The sequence below is a fragment of the Moschus berezovskii genome, chromosome 7 (genome assembly GCF_049115385.1).
Source record: "Moschus berezovskii isolate FMDL1 chromosome 7, NW_MosBer_1.0, whole genome shotgun sequence".
Taxonomy (NCBI): Eukaryota; Metazoa; Chordata; class Mammalia; order Artiodactyla; family Moschidae; genus Moschus; species Moschus berezovskii.
Window position 1 is genome coordinate 48,706,001 of NC_142466.1, and position 8,972 is coordinate 48,714,972.

Genomic DNA, 8,972 nt, shown 5'->3' on the forward strand with positions numbered 1-8,972 from the left:
CTTGTAGAGGAGTGGGAGGGAAGAGTGAGGTGCTATCAACAGGGTATCCACTCTTAAGTGTGTGCCCAAAATGAATGTGAATAAGAGACTTGAATCAGTCGTGGTTCTATTGGGTGCCTACACACTTCTCAGGGTTTGTTTTTTTTTCTCGTTCCAGAGCTTAAAAGACTGTGTGCTTTATTATATTGTACATTTAAAAAATTTTTTACTGGAGTATAGTTACTTTACAACATTGTATTATTTTCAGCTGTACAACACATTGAATCAGCTCTCTGTATACATATATCCCCTCTTTTTAGGGTTTTCATCCCATTTAGGTCACCAGAGAGCACTGTGTAGACTTCCCTGTACTATACAGTAGGTTTTCATTAGTTAATCTGTTTTATACATAGTAGTGTATATGTCAATCCCAGTCTCTCAATTTGCCCCACCCCCGGTGTTCCCCCTTGATATCCATACATTTGTTGTCTAAGTATGTGTCTGTGTTTCTGCTTTGTGAATGAGTTTCTCTCTACCATTTTTTCTAATTCCACATATATACATTAATATACAATATTTGTTTTTCTCTTTCTGACTTCACTCTGTGTGACAGTATCTAGGTCCATCCACGTCTCTGCAAATGGCACAATTTCATTCCTTTTTCTAGCTGAGTAATATTCCATTGTATATATGTACCACACTTTGTTTATCCGTTCCTCTGTCAGTGGACACTTAGGTTGCTTCCATATCCTGGCTATTGCAAATAGTACTGTTATGAACATTGGGGTACATGTATCTTTTGGAATTATAATTTTGCATTGTACATTTATATATATATATCACACATACAAACCTGTGATCTATATTAACCATTCTATATAGGTAATTTTCAAGGTCGGCTACATGTGATTTTTGCCTTACTGACTTTAGAGTCTAACCTCCATGTAAAATGCTATCCCATTATTCAGTATACCAAGCACACTGTTCTGTACCTCTCCAGATGTTTGGTCATCCAAGTTCTGCATGAGCATTTCTGGTGACAAAGACTTCCCTGATTTGAGTTAGCCCGTCCAGTTGTTGGGCAGCCTTCATGGTTAGAGAGTAGTTTCTTAACTGAACCAAATCTGTTCCTGGTCCTGCAACTCTGCCCTCCAGAGTCACATGAGAACATCCTGGGTTAGAAGAGGACTTTGAGCACTTGAAGACAGAGATCCCTATATGTTCCCAAGTCTCCTTTGCTCCAAAGCAAACATTCTCTGATTTCTTCAGCCATTGTTAACACATTTTTCTACATATTAATACATGGTTTTAGGACTTTTTTGTGAATATTCAGTGTCTCTTGTGCAATGTCAAGAACTGAATACAATACTCCAGTTCAGTTCAGTCGCTCAGTCGTGTCCGACTCTTTGCGACCCCATGAATCACAGCACGCCAGGCCTCCCTGTCCATCACCAACTCCCGGAGTTCACTCAAACTCATGTCCATCGAGTCAGTGATGCCATCCAGCCACCTCATTCTCTGTCGTCCCCGTCTCCTCCCGCCCCCAATCCCTCCCAGCATCAGAGTCATTTCCAGTGAGTCAACGCGTCGCATGAGGTGGCCAAAGTATTGGAGTTTCAGCTTTAGCATCAGTCCTTCCAATGAACACCCAGGATTGAGCTCCTTTAGAATGGACTGGTTGGATCTCCTTGCAGTCCAAGGGACTCTCAAGAGTCTTCTCCAGCACCACAGTTCAAAAGCATCAATCTTCGGCGATCAACTTTCTTCACAGTCCAACTCTCACATCCATACATGACCACTGGAAAAACCATAGCCTTGACTAGACGGCCCTTTGTTGGCAAAGTGATGTCTCTGCTTTTTAATATACTATCTGCTGCTGCTGCTGCTACTAAGTCGCTTCAGTCATGTCCGACTCTGTGCGACCCCATAGACGGCAGCCGGCCAGGCTCCGCCGTCCCTGGGATTCTCCAGACAAGAACACTGGAGTGGGTTGCCATTTCCTTCTCCAATGTGTGAAAGTGAAAAGTGAAAGTGAAGTCGCTCAGACGTGTCCGACTAGTAGCGACCCCATGGAATATACTATCTAGGTTGGTCATAACTTTCCTTCCATGGAGCAAGCGTCTTTTAATTGCATGGCTGCAATCAGCATCTGCAGTGATTTTGGAGCCCAAAAAAATAAAGTCTGACACTGTTTCCACCGTTTACCCATCTATTTCCCATGAAGTGATGGGACCAGATGCCATGATCTTAGTTTTCTGAATGTTGAGCTTCAAGCCAACTTTTTCACTCTCCTCTTTCACTTTCATCAAGAGGATTTTGAGTTCCTCTTCACTTTCTGCCATAAGGGTAGTGTCATCTGCATATCTGAGGTTATTGATATTTCTCCCAGCAATCCTGATTGCAGCTTGTGCTTCTTCCAGCCCAGCATTCCTCATGATATACTCTGCATAGAAGTTAAATAAGCGGGGTGGCAATATACAACCTTGACGTACTCCTTTTCCTATTTGGAACCAGCCTGTTGTTCCATGTTCAGTTCTAACTGTTGCTTCCTGACCTGCATACAGGTTTCTCAAGAGGCAGGTCAGGTGGTCTGGTATTCCCATCTCTTTCAGAATTTTCCAGTTTATTGTGATCCACACATACTCCAAGTAGTAGTTAAATAATTATAGAATAGCTCTTACAATTCTTGAATTGACACTCTGTGCTCATTGAGTCTTTCATCCCGAGATTACTTTTTCTTTTTTAAGCTGGATTATAATTAGTCTTCCTTGCATTTGGTGGCTACACATTCCTTGGATGCCCAGCATCCGGCTCTCTTTCTTCTGATAGCTCCTGATTTGGCTGGCCATTTTAGCATTTTCAAACTCTATACCCAGATATAGGAAAATAACCCAGAACTGAACAATCAAAGTGCTCTATTCCCTTCATCAAAGTGAGTGGATCTTTTGTTTAAATTATTGAGGAAAGGGGGCTCTCTTTCCATTGGCATTGAAATGCCAGAATGATCAAAGCCTTGAGTTACTACTGAATGAAGCCAACATGAAGGAAAGCTGAGCAAAGGAGAGCAGCAGAGCGGGTAGACTTGAGCCTTTTTGACGTCATTTGAGCAGGTGTCCAACTCCACCCAAGGCTCCAACGTGGACTTTCTAGTTACTTGATGGGAAGTTTTGTTTGTTTGTTTAAAGCAATTTTAGCTCTAGTCATATGAGTCCTGACTATATATCTTTTTCTGTTCAGTGGTGCGGTAGTAAATGTTTAACAACCAGTTCTTCCTGGGAGGGAAAGGGAGGGCCCTGATTTACAGTGCTTGCTAATTTCCATAGTCTAAATACCCCACTACGACCAATTACAAGCTAATGTGTCAGCCTGTTCACAAATTTTCTAAAAACTTAATGATCTGCGCCCATACCAACACACTACAGCTTCTATGTCTTTACTCAAGTTATTAATAAAAATTTTGATCAAAACCAAGCCAAAGATCAAGCTCAGAAGTCCACTAGGGAACTCTCTGCTGTTGTCCAAGTTGTCATGGAAACATCAGTCAACACTCTGGGCAAGCCCAACAAGACAGAGGTTTAAATCTTCTTGCTAACATTTCAAAACGTGTTTCTACTTTGTCCACTCTCATGAGAAAATGTCAGAAATTTTGCATTTGGCAAGTCCTCTACATTTTTGCTTTGTCAGTCATTGCGAGAAGTGAAAGCACCTTGTCATAGCTTGTTAAAATGACCCATGCTGCAACCTGAAGATCACCATTTTCTATTCTGAATGACAAGTTCAGTCCAGTTCAGTCACTCAGTCATGTCTGACTCTTTGCAACTTCATGGACTGCAGCACGCCAGGCCTCCCTATCTATCATCAACTCCCAGAGATTAATCAAACTCTAGTCCATTGAGTCAGTGATGCCATCCAACCATCTCATCCTCTGTCGTCCCCTTCTTCTCCCACCCTCAATCTCTCCCAGCATTCCACTGGGTCTTTTCAAATGAGTCAGTTCTTCACATCGGGTGGCTGAAGTATTGGAGCTTCAGCATCAGTCCTTCCAATGAACACCCAGGACCGATCTCCTTTAGGATGGACTGGTTGGATCTCCTTGCAGTCCAAGGGACTCTCTAGTCTTCTCTAACACCACAGTTCAAAAGCATCAATTCTTCAGCACTCAGCTTTCTTTATAGTCCAATTCTCACATTTATACATGATTATTGGAAAAACCATAGCCTTGACTAGACGGACGTTTGTTGGCAAAGTGACGTCTCTGCTTTTTAATATGCTGTCTGGGTTGGTCATAACTTTTCTTCCAAGGAGTAAGCATCTTTTTATGGCTGCAGTCACCATCAGAGTGATTTTGGAGCCCCCAAAAATAAAATCTGTCACTGTTTCCATTGTTTCCCCATCTTTCTGCCATGAAGTGATGGGACCAGATGCCATGATCTTAGTTTTCTGAATGTTGAGCTTCAAGCCAACTTTTTCACTCTCCTCTTTTACTTTCATCAAGAAGCTCTTTAGTTCTTCTTCACTTTCTGCCATAAGGGTGGTGTCATCTGCATATCCGAGGTTATTGATATTTCTCCCGGCAATCTTGATTCCGGCTTGTGCTTCCACCAGCCCAGCGTTTCTCATGATGTACTCTGCATATAAGTTAAATAAGCAGGGTGACAATATACAGCCTTGACGTACTCCTTTCTCTATTTGGAAATACTCGAGGCTAGGATTTTTAATTATTACTTGCCAGTTGTTTCTGGATTTCAAATAGCTCAACTGGAATTTCATCACCTCCACTAGCTTTGTTCGTAGTGATGCTTCCTAAGGCCCACTTGACTTCACATTCCATGGTATCTGGCTCTAGGTGAGTGATCACATCATCATGATTATCTGGGTAGTTAAGATCTTTTTTGTACAGGTCTGTGTATTCTTGCCACCTCTTCTTAATATCTTCTGTTAGGACCGTACCATTTCTGTCCTTTATTGAGCCCATCTTTGCATGAAATGTTCCCTTGGTATCTCCAATTTTCTTGAAGAGATCTCTAGTCTTTCCCATTCTATTGGTTTCCTCTATTTCTTTGCATTGATCGCTGAGGCTTTCTTTCTTATCTCTCCTTGCTGTTCTTTGGAACTCTGCATTCAGATGCGTCTCTCTTTCTTTTTCTCCTTTGCTTTTCGCTTCCCTTCTTTTCACAGCTGTTTGTAAGGCCTCCTCAGACAGCCATTTTGCTTTTTTGCATTTCTTTTTCTTGGGGATGATCTTAATTCCTGTCTCCTGTACAATGTCATGAACCTCCATCCATAGTTCATCAGGCTTCATGGAGATGATAAAATTCCAGTTGAGCTATTTCAAATCCTGAAAGATGATGCTGTGAAAGTGCTGCACTCAATATGTCAGCAAATTTAGAAAACTCAGCAGTGGCCACAGGACCGGAAAAAGTCAGTTTGCATTCTAATCCCAAAGAAAGGCAATGCCAAAGAATACTCAAACTACCACACAATTCCACTCATCTCACACTCTAGTAAAGTCATGCTCAAAATTCTCCAAGCCAGGCTTCAGCAGTACATGAACTGTGAAATTCCAGATGTTCAAGTTGGTTTTAGGAAAGTCAGAGGAACCAGAGATCAAATTGCCAACATCTGCTGGATCATCGATAAAGCAAGAGTTCCAGAAAACATCTATTTCTGTTTTACTGACTATGCCAAAGCCTTTGACGGTGTGGATCAAAATAAACTGTGGAAAAGTCTGAAAGAAATGGGAATACCAGACCACCTGACCTGCCTCTTGAGAAACTTGTATGCAGGTCCGGAAGCAACAGTTAGAACTGGACATGGAATAACAGACTGGTTCCAAATAGGAAAAAGAGTACGTCAAGGCTGTATATTGTCACCCTGCTTATTTAACTTATATGCAGAGTACATGATGAGAAACGCTAGGCTGGAAGAAGCAAGAGCTGGAATCAAGATTGCTGGGAGAAATATCAATAACCTCAGATATGCAGATGACACCACCCTTATGGCAGAAAGTGAAGAAGAACTAAAGAGCTTTGTGATGAAAGTGAAAGAAGAGAGTGAAAAAGTTGGCTTGAAGCTCAGCATTCAGAAAACTAAGATCATGGCATCTGGTCCCATCACTTCATGGCAAATAGATGGGGAAACGATGGAAACAGTGGCTGACATTATTTTTTTGGGCTCCAAAATCACTGTAGATGGTGATTGCAGCCATGAAATTAAAAGACGCTTACTCCTTGGTAGAAAAGTTATGAGCAAACCAGACAGTATGTTAAAAAGCAGAGATATTATTTTGTCAACAAAGGTCTGTCTAGTCAAGGCTATGGTTTTTCCAGTGGTCATGTATGGATGTGAGAGTTGGACTATAAAGAAAGCTGAGCACCAAATAATTGATGCTTTTGAACTGTGGTGCTGGAGAAGACTCTTGAGAATCCCTTGGACTGCAAGGAGATCCAACCAGTCTGTCCTAAAGAAGATCAGTCCTGGGTGTTCATTGGAAGGACTGATGTTGAAGCTGAAACTCCAATACTTTGGCCACCTGATGCGAAGAGCTGAAGCATTTGAAAAGACCCTGATGCTGGGAAAGATTGAGGGCAGGAGGAGAAGGAGACAACAGAGGATGAAATGGTTGGATGGCATCACTGACTCAGTGGACATGGGTTTCAGTAGATTTCGGCTGTTGGTGATGGACAGGGAGGCCTGGCCTGTTGCGGTTCATGGGGTCGCAAAGAGTGGGACATGACTGAGGGACTGAACTAAACTGAATTGTTTCTTGAATCTGTCCTTCTCCCCACTTGGAAAACTTGAACATGGTCTGTGTCCAGTCTCCACTTTCACAGATTATTTTGGGTGTATGCCTTGGGCGAAATCAGAAATGACTGGAGTTGGAATTTTGTCAAACCTCTGTCGTTTTTACTTTCGTAATTTTGCCAACATCTATTTTCCCTCCAAAAGATCTGCAGTTTCTTATTGGTGTATAGGCCTTTCTTATGTAAAGAAACTAGAGTTCTTTTCTCATCTATTCTCCAGTCTTGATGAGTGCCGCTCTTGATAATGTTTTTGTGGCCTTTTGGATAAGAAGTGTACTTCTCCTGGTAGAATTTTGGTTCTTTTTTTGTCTCAGCCACATGCCTCTCACTGTGTCTATTTCAGGTCTGTGGATTTCCAACTAAGTCTACACATTTCATATGACCTTTCTTATTCTTCTACTAAGTATTTCTTTTCAATGATTCAACTTTTCATGGGGTCATACTTTAGATCCTCAGCCCACCAAATTTCCTTGACACTTGTAAGACTGTAGTTCCCTCAGATTAAAATCTGCATTAGCTATGGTCATTCCTTGTTTTTTGTACATCAGTATGAAGATATGCAAGGTCATCAGTACCATAGCTGAATCTGTCCTCTGGTTTCCTAGTGGAAATGATTGTCATTTTATCTAGTTGTTTTTCTCTGATGCCTTCATCTTTTAATTTAAAGAACCCTCTTTCAAGTTAGATATCATGAGTTGGCAGGTATTTGCTTCCTGCTCCCATGGTGATGACCACATCCCTGGCCAGGGACTCAGGATTCTCATGGCTTTACCATGGCCTTCACAGCTGGTATCCTGTTCCTGGACATCATCTACAGAGCCAGCGCTTCATTTCCCAAATCCTCTTTACTCCAGCTGCCCCCCGGGGAAAAGGACAGCAAAGTAAGACCTATGCAACCAAGTCCCTCAGCTGTTACCTATGCAATAATTAGCGGGGAAAATCGGCTGTGACACTCGAGAGGGAGTCTTTGTTCTTGGGGCTCTAGTCCCACCTTGGCTACTCACTGACACTGTGACCTTGGATAAGCCACTTTAAGATCTCTGGGCTCTTTTTTTTTTTTTTTTTATAGGTAGAACTTGTTGCCTGCGTTGCCTATAGCTCAGTGTTATCTTCAGAGTGAAAAAAGATGGTGTATGGGAACCGAGCATTACACACAAGTGAGCTTCTGTTGTTTACATGACCAAGGCTTCTTGTGAAATACAGGATGTGAAATTGAACCAGATTTGTGAAACCTCAACATACTAGTTGAGATACTAATCCACTAGTATCAGGAGGTCTTATTTCACTGATACAGCATCACAGTGGAAGGAGAAACAAGACTAATCCATCTGCTGTACTCTAATCTTCCTTTGATCTTAGTTGATTATTCTACTAGCAGAGGCTCTCAGCTATACACGGAGCACAGAACTTTAAGACTAGCAGAATTGGGGTCACTTTTAGACAGGTCTAAATAAAACAGCACCCTCTGATTAGCACTGCAGTTAACTACTTCGCTATCAGTTTTAACAAACTTTTCTTCCCATTCCTGACCCCTGGGGAAAGGAGGAGGCAGGGGAAAGATAAAAATACTGGTTTGTTTTCATATTGGTAATTTAATGTCAGTAATTTACAGTAATTAATTGCACTCATCTCACACGCTAGTAAAGTCATGCTCAAAATTCTCCAAGCCAGGCTTCAGCAATACGTGAACTGTGAACTTCCAGATGTTCAAGCTGGTTTTAGAAAAGGCAGAGGAACCAGAGATCAAATTGCCAACATCCACTGGATCATGGAAAAAGCAAGAGAGTTCCAGAAAAACATCTATTTCTGCTTCATTGACTATGTCAAAGCCTTTGACCGTGTGGATCACAGCCAACTTTGGAAAATTCTGAAGGAGATGGGAATACCAGACCACCTGACCTGCCTCTTGAGAAACCTGTATGCAGGTCAGGAAGCAACAGTTAGAACTGGACATGGAACAACAGACTGGTTCCAAATAGGAAAAGGAGTACGTCAAGGCTGTATATTGTCACCCTGCTTATTTAACTTATATGCAGAGTACATCATGAGGAACGCTGGGCTGGAAGAAGCACAGGCTGGAATCAAGATTGCCAGGAGAAATATCAATAACCTCAGATATGCAGATGACACTACCCTTATGGCAGAAAGTGAAGAGGAACTCAAAAGCCTCTTGATGAAAGTGAAAGAGGA